The following is a 12432-nucleotide window of genomic DNA, read 5'->3' on the forward strand; positions in this document are numbered from 1 at the left end:
TATCTCCAATATCAAAATATAATCTTAAGTTGTCTCAAAAATAGTTTATATAGTTGTTTGTGCCTTTCCAAACAAGTATGTCAAAACTGTGTCACTCGACATTTGAAGTCTTTGATGCTTAGCATATATTATTCTCTATGCTCTGACTCAACATCTATGTTACTCGGCATACACTACTTACTTGGCTCCTATGTCACTCATCATACACTATCTATTTGGCACTTGAGTGACTCGACACATGAGTGACTCGACACTCACTATGACTTGGCATGCTCTATAATATACATGTTGTGCTTGGCATGTACTACTTGTTCAGCATGAACTAAGTAAATAACTTAAGTGTGTTGACACTCATTGTTCAAAACCAATCTGAGATCAACAATAGGTAGTACATTTAATTTTACAAATATATTGTAAATAGAGAATATGACTTACCTTGATGAAGGTATGCCAATTATGTGTTTTCAACCCTGGCTTAAAATCACCTTTCTATTATACAAGCGTGCTTATATTTGCAACAAATCTTATAAGAAATTTTATTTTTTTTCTAACTTCTTTTAATGCATCACTTTGTTGCTCCATTAATAATCAAGGAAGGGCACTCATATTTATGTGGTCTCCATTGCTATTTGATTTTATGAAATCTTTCAGTGCATGATTGGATTCATGAATGTTAGTATAAATTTTGGCAATTTTTCTCTATCACACCTTCCATCCAATATTTTACATAGTGTCTCTATTACATTCTTTCCAATATGCACAGCATCAAACAAAAGCACGATTGCAAGATCTTCTTAGCATGATAACCTACTAAATTGAGTAGGATAACTTTTTATTTCTTTAAGAAGTTGTTCATTGATGCCTTGACAACCTTCACGAACATCAATTATATCATTACTAAATATAAGACAATATCAAAATATAAATTTCAAACTTTGGACCACAAACTAGACATTACCTCAGTGATTTAGTCGATTGTATTGCAACTTCTATAGATGAGGTGTCATTCTTTGTGGCCTTAATGTTGTCTCTTCTTTCTCATTAAAAAAATATTTTTCAATAATTCAGTACTTATGATTATTTTGGAGAAAGTGCCTAAACTCATCAAACACCTACTTTCCTAAATTTCTTGAATGACAAGATTTCATCTTTGGACCACAAACTGGATATGTGAATTTTTTCTTTGTCTGAAGACCTAAAAGATCATGTATAATTATCATGCACAATTTAAGTATAAAATAATAATGTGTAATCATTATAATAGACCAAAAATATGTGACTTTAACAATATAATATTCCACAAAAATGAGTTAGCCTAGGGGCATCATGTATTGTCCATACAAGCATTACATGGAATTGAAATTGTCTTTTTTCTATTGGTCTAGAAATGTCATACATAGAGACATCATTCCACAATTTCAACAACTTTTCAATTATGGGCTTAATATATATGTTCATATCTTTAACTTGATACTTACCTAGTAATTGAATGAACAAACATATTACATGATTATTATGACCATTTTCATGCACTATTTATAAATTAATGTAGATAACTATTAAATGAAAAAATACCTGGCACAATCATTGATAACATTATGTGCTCCCTCTTTATAGAAATACAAGGAGGAATTTTATTATTAATAACAAGAATAGGCCACACTAAGTAAATAGATCTCATATCTCGAAATGGATTGACATTGTTCACTGCCAATGAAAGCTTGAGATTAGGAGGCTCTTCTTTAAAGTGTGGCCATGTTTCTTCTATCTCTTTAAATGTAGAACCATCCCCAGACATTCACATAATTCCATCTTGACTTCTATTGCATGCATGGTAATCCATAAAATGTGCCAAGCTAGTGCACTTGAATAATTATTGAAGATGTGGAATAATGAGAATGTATTGAAAAACCTTGTGAGGCACTTTTTAATTATTTGATCTGACCAATATCTACTAATATGAAAATTAGGGCATTGTTTTGAAAATTCATGTTGTTTATAATATAGAATATGATCATTGGGACATACATGTATTGTTTGATACTTTATTCCAATTTGATTCATAATGGTAAATAATTCTCAATATGAATGACGTAGAATGTTTGATGGTGGTAATTAAACCTCACCTATCAACCTACAATAAAAAATATAAATTGTTAATATAATGAATAATAATGGTATGCTAACATTGAAGATGACAAAAATGGTATACTTCAACATACGTGATGTTGATACATTGGATAGATCATTCATAACCTTCAAGTTCACCAATAACACTATAGCAAAGAGAAGTGTTGTTTGGGAGCCTTTGTATAAGGGCTCGTGTGCCTTCTCAAGTATAGGTATATCAAATCCATCTTCATCATCATTATCAAATGTACTAGTACCATCTTCATGAGCATATTCATCACCTATGCCAATACCATCTTCTTGAATCATGTCCTCTGGCACATTATCATCTTCTTCCATGGGAGTGTTATCCTCAGCTTCGATATTCATATGTCCATGTTTCTCCGGTAGAAAATCCACATTTAGCAATGGATGAAAATCATGGCCCCCTCCAACATGACCATGTTTCCTATGATGACTCCGAGCTATTGTGATTATAATTCTTTGATTCTTTAAGCCCTTACACTTTTTGCAAGGTCAATTACATTTATCAGGTTTTCTTTAAAATTGAGAGCACAATATAGCCATTGTCTCATTATTTTTTTCTGGGTTCATATTATTAAGCATGGTCTTTATTTACAAAAAAATATATCTACAAAAATATTGGACATGTTGTACTTAAAGTTTATATCTACACATATGGTGTTGAAAGAAAAATTTGGTGTAACTAATGTGTATATCTACAAAAATATTGGACATGGTGTATTTAATGTTTATGTCGACACATATGGTTTTGAAAGAAAAATTTGGTGTAACTAATGTGTATATTTGCAAAAATATTGGACAGGTTGTACTTAATGTTTATACTGCACATATGGTTTTGGAAGAAAAATTTGGTGTAACTAATGTGTATATCTACAAAAACATTGGACATGTTGTACTTAATGTTTATATCTACACATATGGTTTTGAAAGAAAAATCTGATGTAACTAATGTATTTATCTACAAAAATATTGTACATGTTTTACTTAATGTTTATATCTGCACATATGGTTTTGAAAGAAAAGTTTGGTGTAACTAATGTGTATATCTGCAAAAATAATGGACATGTTATACTTAATGTTTATTTTTGCACATATGGTTTTGAAAAAAAAAATTGGTCACTTGGCTCAAATTCACCCATATTATAATATCAATAACTTTTGTTGACATAATTTAACAAATTTCATTGATCCTTTCCATTACTCCTTTTTCATGAGTTGGGGTCATTTAATATGGCAAGTTTGTACTTAGTGTAGAGTATGCACATATCAAAGTTGTGACTATTTATTTCAATAGCTTAGTATGATTAATCCATTCTAGTAGTTGTTTGGCTTTCTTTATGTACACATACACTCAGTTTTTGGAAGTGCTAGTATTTTTGTTTTGTTTCACATCTAGTTATTTATCAATTTATCAATTATCACAATCTCTTGGGTTGAGATATCTTGATCTTTTCTTCTCATGGCTTCATTCAAAAAAGTTGTTGTAACAAAATCAAACTACAACATACATTCCTTTATTATTAGATTGTAGAGCTACTAATTTTAATCACCACTCCTTTCCAACTATCAAGAAGGGAGCACAAAAACAAGATGGCCCTGATTTCTTTTCAAAATTACTAGCATTGTAGCTTCTTGCAACTTCCTGCTCATCACGATTGTACCCCAATATTGTATTCATGTATTATATTTATAAATAAGAAATTTCCTTACTTTCAATGTTAGAAGAAGAAAAAATCTAAAAGAATTTCAATCCATAAAAAAAAAAAAAAAATGATTTATGATTTGATTGAGGGACAATCAAGGGGAAGACATATATTGTTGTTTTGTGGAGTTCAAAAATTATTTGATATAGTGCCTAGAGACAAGCTATGGAACAAAATGGAAGAATTAGTATCCTAAACATGTATAGGGTGGTAGTGTATAGACTATATGTGATAGTTAAAGCTAAAATCAGTACTAGTGAAGGAATGCCCAAATATTTAGGTAGTGATATTGGTGTCAAGTAGGGATGCCCTTTATCCCTTTCACTATTTGGGTTGTACACTAATAATTAGGAAATTGGTTAAACAAAATAGATGGAGAAAGGGTCCAATTGATATAATATGCATCAAAGCTACTTTTAAATGTTGATGATCTAATCTTAATTTTAAAAATGACTCATGGATTAAGAGAGATCATTTAAGGGCTTAAAAACACTTTTGTCAAGAGGTAGGGATGCAGGTCATGATTTTCTCTTTATAAAAAAAAATTAATCAAATTACTCTCCATTTTGAAAGCAACCTGCTTAAAAGGGTGAATGAATACAAATGTTAGTAGATTTTCTTCCATTATAAGCTCATTGGGAGAATTGTACAAGAGGGTGGAAAACATCTTATCTATTCCAAAATAGGAGAAAAAATGCAACTAGAAAACCAAGAAACCCTTTTAGATTTTTTGATCATGCTAGTTATTCTTTATGGTTGTAATGTTTGGAGAGGCAACATATCATAATGCAGATGGAGATAGTTAGAGAGGATTTAGAAGAACCTAATCACAAGAAATCTCAAAGTTAAAACATCAATGCCATATAAAATCCTATTAGTGGAAGTGGGCACTTATTTGTTGGAGGCATTAGTAATAACTTGACTAATAATCTATTTAAATAAGGTTGAAAACATGGATAACCAAAACTTTCTTAAAAATGTGATGAAAGAGGGTCTTGATCGTAGGAAGAAAACTTGGATGAAACAAAACAAATAGTGGTTGAACAAATGGAACACCAAAAAGGAAAAAATGGAGCTACTTGAATGAGGCTTCAATACTAAAAATGTGAAACTTCATTTAAACATAAATTTAGAATTTTGATGGTACTAGTTTTGTTCATTGATATATTAAGATTGTAAATATCGATGTTAGTCACTTGTACATATTGCGATGATGCTGAATTTTCTTTCTAGTTCTTTCCCAGTTGAGCTCTTGAATTGATTTTATTATAAATAAATAAATAAATAAATAAATATATATATATATATATATATATATATATATATATATATATATATATATATATATATATATATATATATATATATATATATCTCGTGGCTCGTCCACTTTTTCCAAAATAAAAATAAAAATTTATGGTTTCTTAAAAGGTGAAAGTGTTAGAAATAGGAATTATTGAGGGGGTGGGGTGAGGTGAGTGAATCAATAATTTACAAAATTTAGGCACCATCTAAATATTATTTATTTCTTTGAATCATACATAAGAAAGTAATAAAGTAATTCTAAACAACAATAGTAACTATGTACAAAGATAACTCATAACACCATAATTTGTTAACTAGGGAAACCCTAACCAAGGGAAAACCCTAGTGGGGATGATACCCAATAGATAATATATTGATATATATATGTTCCTTTTTAGAGGATGAACCTTGTTAGGAGTTAATGAGAAAATTTAGTATAGAAATTCCCTATTAGGAGATTTTGAATCCCTATTAGGATATTCCGGCCTTGTTATGAGTTGTAGTATAGTAGATGCAAGATGAGCCCACCACCCAAACATGCACTTTCAATTACAAGAAGAGCTCATTGACCAAATAAGTAATTAGTCCTCTAGAATATAGATGTTGTAACTTCTTTCTTGATTGATCTTTGATCTTTAGCTCGATCTCAAATCACAAAAATAGCTTCTCAAAACTTTGCATAGATCACTTTAAAGAAAGTTTACACATCACAATAACACACAAAATACTACATATCACTTACACTTCTCTTCATAAGATGTCCTTTCCATAAATACCATGCCTTTTTAAAAAAAAATTCTAGGTTGGCTAAGACCATAATATATTTTTCCAACTTAGAGTAAACATCTAGGATGTCAGCCCTACTTGGTCAAGTAATTATTTTGTACACACAATAATTCATTTCCTTTAATTTGGATGCCCTGTTTCATTGGTAAAACATGAATATCTATTTCTTGTATGGTCTGTATTGATGTTTGAGGTTATGCACATCATCACACTACTACATTTTACCTCAATTTTTGACCAAAATTTTTGACCATCAATTAAAAAGGTAAACGTTGGTCAGATTATAAAAGGAAAAATTTTATTTTTCTTAAATCTAAGCCTGTGTTGGTCAAAATTTTGACCAAAACGAGCTTAACATGAAAAAAAAGGGTTTCAGATTGGATGTTATTTAGCTCAAATTTTCCCATACCAAAATCTCTCTTATGATTACGCTATTGGGGGGTCATCTTGTCAAGACCTTATTCGAGTGTATGATATGAGCTGACTCCTCTCGGAGACAATAAGCTTATTAGCACAGAGCACACAGGAGCTGCACAAGCAAAAGAATTGGTGAATGTGATCGACTGTATTTTGGGGCTCTTAGCATGTGAATGAAGATCATTAATGTTCAAATGATGATAAATGGAAATGAGTTCTTTTTCTCACACTTGCAGATGGATATATGGATTTTAGATTTCAAAGTGGTGATTTTTGTGCAGAGCATTTATGATTGATTTCTCATCTTGACAGTATGGAATCATGAGGTTATGGATATCAAGAAATCTATCATCCAAAGGAGTTTGAGGTTCATCGAGAGGCTTATGAGTTTCATGGAGAATGGATTTTTGACTGAAATTATTGTGGTTAGAGTTGGAGACAGAGGATGCAAGAACACTGCCACTAGAGAAGATATTATTTTGCCAGCCACTGGGGTGTGATGAATCCGGTCCTTCCTCAGCTCATCAGGGACCACAATAACCCTAATCCCTTTCTTTTTCTCATTATAATTGGTAAATAAAATCATCTATTTCTATTACTAATTATTCTTGGACTAATTATCTTGGAGTTCTTATGCAATGCTCTATTGATATTTGGGTTTTGTTTTCACCCTATCAGTGGATCTATCACTTAATTATCACAAATTGTAAACCCATGACTTTGAAAGTTACAATAAATAAGGCCCAAATATTCACTATCCATGATATATATCCAGGATGTCAAGGATTTATTGAGGGTTCTGAAATTTATTGTAACTAATAGGAAGGCATAATGAGTGGCTAAATGTTTCTCTTGGACTTGAAAAAATACTTGATATGTATATCTTTTTCAAGTTTTCAATAGCCGTGCTCATTCTAATTTTTTTCTTAGCTTTAAGTTTTTAAACAATCTTTGAGATTAGATAGATTTGTTCAATTATGTAATAAGTTTAACTTGGAGTGTCTGGTTATTGCTTTCCATGGGAGATCAACTATACATTGTGAATGAAGCTACCTCACAGGCTTCCTGTTATATATCTCAAAATTCAATACAGTGGTAGTGTTAAATGTTTTTTATAGTAAATAATACTTCATACATTCACTTGTATGATAACCTAGTGTCTATATATTGTGTAGGTGATTTTATCTTGTGATGAAGACCCTCTAGTTGTTAGAATAATGGATTATAGGTAATCTCTGGTAATATATTGTTTCAAAAAGACAAATGTTCTTTTGTATTTTATTTGATGAAAATAAGATCTACTATAAAGTATGGATTTCATGACGATAGATATCCATATTGGTTCTCTATAATGATAGCATTTGAAGTTGATATATCTATTTCTTATAGTTCCCAACATAGTCGGAGATACTTTAGGCACTCATCTTTTTGTTGTCATTGTTGGTTGTACTTTTGACTAGACTTCTATTTATCTATTGGTCATTCATAAACATTAAGACAATTTCTTTCTTTCTATTAAATTATGAATTATTATTGTTGTTACTTGCCCAAGGTAAAGTAACAATAAAACAAGGACAATGAAGGTCCATACGATTAAAATGGAATAATAATATGTCTTCCATAGCTTATTGTTTGTACATGTTTTTGTTAAAAGTTAGGAAATTGATGAGAATGTGGCTGAGAAAAGAGATGTACAATTATATGAAAAGTGCTTTACCTAAACAGGTTAGAGGAAAGATTTAATATATAATCTTTTATAGATCAGTGATGTCCAAATCTAGTAGTAACACAATTTACATTTGGATGCAGATTATGTACCATAGTGATTGAAATTTCATGTTTTAATACACTTTTCACCATTCTACATCTTGAAAGCTGAGGCAAGATGTTTAAAACATATGTTAAGCACTATTATTCATTTTATTTTGTGACTTCCCAATGACAAATAAGAGAAGCTAAAAATGGTGATTGGAAGGGGTGTGATGTAGAGACCTAGGTGGACTTTAAGTTTTTCACAATAAGAGGGACTTTCCTAGTGTTCTCACAACACAATCAAGCTTCTTCATAGGATCATTCTTCTTGATCTAGTCAACTTCAAACCATATCAGAGTACACATATCATTCTTTTGTTCCACCATAGGCTCTACATCTTATAAACATAATCTATGTCCCTTAATCCATCCATTGGATTCATCTAAACAATCTTGTTCACCAATCTATCAAATGCCCTCAATGCCTCAATAGGCTCCAATCTTGATTTCAATTAAACTAGGTGTTTTCTCCACCCCCTCACACTTCAAACAACTTCAACTCACCTATTTCCAAGGTTTCTAAACCCCAATCTCATCAACTGGTACAAAAACTCTCTTCTAGCCCTTCACTAGGCCTATTTCCCAATTAGCCCTGCCTAATCAATTTTTCACACCTTTCTTCTACTTTTCCTAAAACACTTTGAAAGCTAAGACCATTTCCAAATACCTTTTTCCAAGCTACACAATTATCTCAAAGTTTCATATTGCTCCTTTGGACCAAATGCCCAAACCAGCACTGCTGCTCCATAATTAACCACTATTAGTCCTCCTATTACAAAGAAACTACTAACATATCTCATTCCCCAAACCATTTGACCTCAAAAAGAGTTGTATCCTAACCCAAAACAATGGATTTTCACATTTAAAGGAGATTCCACAAAGGTTTTTATGCTTAACCAACAAACCCTCCTTCCTAGGTGTCTATGCCTAGGTTTTTTTCAAACTCACCTTTCCAAACACTTCCTAATCCTTCCAATGGATCCAACACCTTTAGATAGCCCTAACATGACATTTTATGCAATAAAATGCAGCCCTCATGTGGATGGAACCTCCAAACCTTGACTGGCCCAACATCTAATGTTCCCAAACAGCACTCTGTCTTCAACTAGAGACCTTCTTCTCCAATCTCATTGCACATTCCTGCATATCTCTGCACAAAACATCATTATATAGATACATTTAACATATTGACAACCTCTCCTATGAGTTACATCTCCATTATAGTTGTAAGAGAGGTGAAACTTTAAATAATCTTAGAAAATTAACTCTTTGTCACATGACAGTGACAGTCACTAAATTGCTATGCAAAATATTTTACAAAGGACCTGTTCAAATGGAAAGAACTTTGAAAAACCTTCTACAACATTTGTATGTTCAAAAGGAAAACTTGTAATGAAACAAAACTTGTTCGAATCAAAAGACAATCAAAATATAATGTCACTGTTTTGTGACTGTCTGTAGTGGCAGAGAAACACTCTTTTTATTGTTTTTTTCCCAAAGCTTTCTTAAATCCTCAATACATGTCCTTAAAAATCATTTACATCATACTTTTATAGACTCCTTTGGCACCTTTAAACTGCCTAATCCCCTAAGGAACCGACCAACTTCTCCTAACTATCTGGGTGACATTTTTGATTAACTTTTAATAACATTTAATATTCTGCACCATAACCTTGGGTAGTCAAAGACTAAAGACCTTTTAACACAATTCCTAAATGACTCAATACTCCTTAATAATACTTAATGACTCTCAAATAGTGCAATGTTCCAAATGACTCCTTCGTAACTCCTTGATTCCCTTATTGTGGCCTATTGTTAACACTTTGACAATTTGACATATTTTGCTAAGTACATTGGACTTATTTGCTTTCCATATGCTAATCATGACCTTTTGACCACATTTAACCATCCTAATACTTTCTAGGATTCATTTTCCCTTGAAACATCATAAATGACCCTAGGTACATTCTAATTCCCATAATGCCATTTAGGCTTACATAATGATCATAAAACATATTTGAAGGACCATTTCATGGTCTCATTACAACCAATGACCTATCATGGTCATGTTCACATCTTGTTACCTTTAGTGTCTTCTTGTGTTCTCATCCTCTGCCTTGATGCTCCTGCATCAAGGTGGAATCCATTGCTGGTCCTTGGGACCAAGTCCACATACCATGCATCAAAACAAGTAAAAGCTTGGGAACAAATCTACTTAAATGCTACACCCACATATTCAAGTTTACTAATCTTAGCTCAGTCAAAATGTGAAAAGAATAGAATTAGCAGATTTCATTTTCAACATTCCATATTCAAGCATACCATCTTGAATTCCATCCATCATAAAAAAGTAGAATGGGTAGAACTCAGATCAAAATTGATATTTTGAACTCAAGATCATATGTTAATTGACAGCCTATGGGATTTCTGTTAAGTGTAGTTAAACAAGGATATGAAAACATTACATTGTGCTGCAAAATTTGGGATTCGATAGTAGACAGGCCAAATTATTTTTCCATTTTATTCTTTTTAGGCCTTGATGATAAACTCTACAATTTGAATAGCAAAAACAAGGCTATTATAAAACCAAAAGGCAAGTGATTCTTAGGACTATTCTGTATATATTTCTTATTTTGTGTGGGTGGGTAGTCAGTGTTTAGGACATGTTGATTATTTATTGGCTGACTAATCATTCTCTATTGAAGATAGTTTGCAAAACTCTTGTGTATCTTTAATTTTTACTTTTAAAATCAATACAAAACTTCTTAACTTTCCATTGTCTTCTTTCTCATGGGACATGGCAATATCATAGGCATAATATTCTTGGTTAATTGGAATGTGCCTTGTGATCCATGCCATGGAGGATCCAATTTAAGTCCTTTGTATGATGATAACTTATAAAGTGGCTATAAACCCCAGATGTAATTCCTTCAAACAAAGAGTAGCACAAGAAATTTATTAAGTTTTGCCATAATCTATATAATATTTATTAATTATTGTGCATTATAGTCTTTCACAATTATCATCTTGAACGTGGATGATCTAATGAGGGTATTGAAACCTGTGGATGAGAAATGACTGAGTGCTTCATGGGAGCACACATAGGGAGACTACAACTTGAGTATTTGCCATTGTCTAAGCACGCATGTTGTTGATTAGCTATGCTGTGCCAAATGATGGGGAAAGAAATTCAAAGTGGTTTCCTAACGAGGTTGAGTGATTTATTGAAGTTGCTTTGACATTGATGTTCTGCGGAATAGTGCCAAGTCACTTGGATGTTTGAATTGGTCTCTCTATTGAAGCTACTGTGAGGAGTTCCCTGTGAGAAGGCCATGGCTTCTTGGAGAAACCATGGAGTCAGATTAATCAAACCTTGGTTTTTTGGTGTGACTAAGTTCTACTTCTAGTAGTGAAAAAATCTTTGTTTGCAAGCAGACGGTTGATGGAAGAGGAGCTAGGTTCTTGAATTTTCTTCTTTTTCAATGGAAATAAGCACTCATAGGGGCCTTAGAAAAGTAACATAAGTTGGCCCAATGAGATACTTGAACACATACACAATAATATCTCTCTGGGCGAGAGAGGAATCTTGGGTCTGTTGTTTTCAGATAATGTATTCTTTAGCAAGTTTTGAATAATATAAGATACACTTCATTATTTAACTCAAGTATTGGATTTGCCTAAATGATGTGTTCATACATTTTTCCATTAATACATAAGCTCTTCATGTGAGAGCACGGGAGAAATTTTATAGCTAGAAGGATTGTGTGAAATACTTGGCATCAGGCAGGGATTCTGACAGTGCAAAGGATATGGACCGAAAGAGACCCAAAAAGAAAGTTGGTAAAAACCAAGTTGATGTGGTCGAGGTTCAAGATGAAGGTGAACCTAAACCAGCTAGAAAACACCCCAAATAAGTAGTCACTGTGATGAATTACAAGGAAAAGACACTTCGTCTAAATGCGAAAGATTCAATCATTGAAGCCAAGGAGGAAACAACCATGGAATAGGAGGAGCTTGCCATTAGTTTAACAGTGAATGAACAACACCAGGAAGAAATGCCTCCACAATGACGCTTGATAGATTTTATATTCCATGATTCTTAGGATGCCTCTCAGCCAATAGAAATGGTGTATGCTATGGATCTTTATATTTCTACATTAGTTTTTCCAAAGGAAGGTTTATTGGATAAATCAAAAGGGGTTCATTGTGAGGGGTTTGGGGTTGTGGAAACATGGTCCGTAATAGGATATGAAAAT

This window comes from Cupressus sempervirens, chromosome 8, assembly GCF_028749045.1.
Source record: "Cupressus sempervirens isolate cs-2001-9-10 chromosome 8, ASM2874904v1, whole genome shotgun sequence".
Lineage (NCBI taxonomy): Eukaryota > Viridiplantae > Streptophyta > Pinopsida > Cupressales > Cupressaceae > Cupressus > Cupressus sempervirens.